We start from the raw sequence: 2,500 nt of genomic DNA, 5'->3' as shown, positions 1-2,500 counted from the left end.
CAAAAAGCAACACATGCCACTTTAACGCCTATCGTTTCCCAATCATCAGCACAAATCAAATGCTGGCTAGCACCAGTAGCACGTCAAACATAGATCAGCAAGCACATCATCATCGAATTGCCACACAAACAGCACCATCCCAAACTTCCAAAGCTAGACCACAACCCTGGATCGGTGTCGCAGAGACCTAACGAGGCATCCCCACACCACGCCAAGGCCCCCACTCGGAGGGGTATTATGCCACCGACTAGGAATCAAGCAACAGTCACCCAAGCTCGCGCTCAAAGGCAGTCTGGCACCTTCATCCCTTGCCATGCTCACCCACTGCTCCCCCCCTATATATACATATTGCACAAGGAGCTTGGTGACAGCAACACCCATTGCTTTCCCTGAGGATGTATATTTCTTAGTATGCGCACGGCGTCGAGGCACAGGTGAAGCCAACGGCGCTAGTTTCTGCGCCCTATGTCGAGGAAAATCAAGGCAACGGGCTAGTGTATGGGCACAACGTCGAGGAGACTCAAGGAGATGGGGCTATTTTTCAGGTCACCGTTCGAGAAATCAAGGCAACGTGTTGGGGGGGATGGCCTCTTTCATGGGTCGTGGGGCTTGGCTTGGCTTGCCTCGTGTGTGCTCGATACAGCCTCACGATTCTTATTTGCCCATCAACCATGCCGGGCACCTATGAGAATGAGACCCCATGGTACCCCCTATATATACATATTGCACAAAGAGCTTGGTGACAGGAACAGACATTGATTTCCCTGATGATGCATAATTTTTGGACACACACGACTTGGGGGCGAGGGGACACGGGAGTGGGGCGCCAATGGGGGGCGTTTTGGCCCCATTTTCGTCAAGAGCGGGCGTCTTGGCCATGCCTCGAGCGTGCCAGCCTCGAGAGCCTTGGGCGCTGGACATCCTTGGGGCGCCAATGGGCAGCAGTCCCATGGTTCCCCTATATATACATATTGCACAAAGAGCTTGGTGACAGGAACAGATATTGATTTGCCCAGGGATGCATAATTGTGCGAAATCGTCCATAACTCGCTCGAATTAATTCGGATTGACACAAAATTTTGTAGGGATGCTTTTTATTATAAATGAAAAGCTTTGAAATGAAAAAAAAAAACAAAATGTCATGTTTGAGGCGTAAATGTTTGTGTCCTATCCTTGGTCACGCCTTGAAGCGTTGGTTCCCTACTTGTTGGAATGTCGCTCAAATCAAGTAGGAATGCCATTGAAACATTGTGTGGGTCATTGTTAACATAGACGAATGGACTTGAAATGAAAATATATCATATTTGGGTTTTTGTCCCTGTCGCCTGGTGATAGGCAGGCAGATAAGGCTTTTAGGTATTCATAGGTGGCTTAGATGAACTCGAAAGAACACGAGTTGATCGGATTGGAACTCATATATTCAATTTACTATGTACTAAGTAGGAACTACACTTTGCTCCCTTCATCGTTTGACTTGCTTAGAAATCTGCTCATGGTTTGTCAAGGCCCCTTGTTCCTTAGACCGATGAGGATGGGATTGGGTTGCTCATGGGCATGTGTGTGGCAAGATGCCTTGTTCCATTGGTCGTTCATGGGTGTTCGTGTACGAAGTAAACTTGTTCCCTTGGTCGTTCATGGGGTTGTGTGTGGGAAGAAGCCTTCTTCACTTGGTCGTTCATGTGTGTTTGTTTGGGAGGTAGCCTTGTTCCCTTGGTCGTTCATGGGAATGTGTGTGGCAATACGCATTGTTCCTTGGTCGTTCATACCCTTGTTCCCTTGGTCGTTCATGGGTCTGTGTGTGGGAAGAGGCGTTGTTCACTTGGGTAGCCTGCTTGCCTTGCCAGCCCCATATGCATTGTTCCCTTGGTCGTTAGTGGATGGGTTTGTGTGTGGCATGGTGCCTTGTTCCCTTGTGTGGCCTGACTGCTTGGCTTGACATGACCTAGCCTTGCCAGCCTCACATCCATTGTTCACTTGGTCGTTCATGGGCATGTGTGTGGCAAGGTGCCTTGTTCCCTTGGTCGTTCATGGGGTTGTGTGTGGGAAGAAGCCTTGTTCCCTTGGTCGTTCATGTGTGTTTGTTTGGGAGGTAGCCTTGTTCCCTTGGTCGTTCATGGGAATGTGTGTGGCAATACGCATTGTTCCTTGGTCGTTCATACCCTTGTTCCCTTGGTCGTTCATGGGTCTGTGTGTGGGAAGAGGCGTTGTTCCCTTGGTCGTTCGTTCATGGGTTTGTGTGTGGCAAGGTGCCTTGTTCCCTTGTGTAGCCTGACTGCTTGGCTTGACATGACCTAGCCTTGCCAGCCTCACATCAATTGTGTAGCCTGACTGCTTGGCTTGCCGTGACCTAGCCTTGCCAGCCTCACATCCATTGTTCCCTTGGTCGTTCATGCAAGGGTCTGTGTGTGGCAAGGTTGCCTTGTTCCCTTGGTCGTTAATGGGCATGTGTGTGGCAAGGTGCCTTGTTCCCTTGGTCGTTCATGGGCATGTGTGCGGCAAG

Source organism: Lactuca saligna, unplaced genomic scaffold (assembly GCF_052625555.1).
Source record: "Lactuca saligna cultivar CGN05327 unplaced genomic scaffold, ASM5262555v1 scaffold_166, whole genome shotgun sequence".
NCBI classification, from domain to species: Eukaryota; Viridiplantae; Streptophyta; class Magnoliopsida; order Asterales; family Asteraceae; genus Lactuca; species Lactuca saligna.
The sequence above is the reverse complement of the archived record's forward strand: the minus strand, read 5'-3'. Positions refer to the sequence as shown.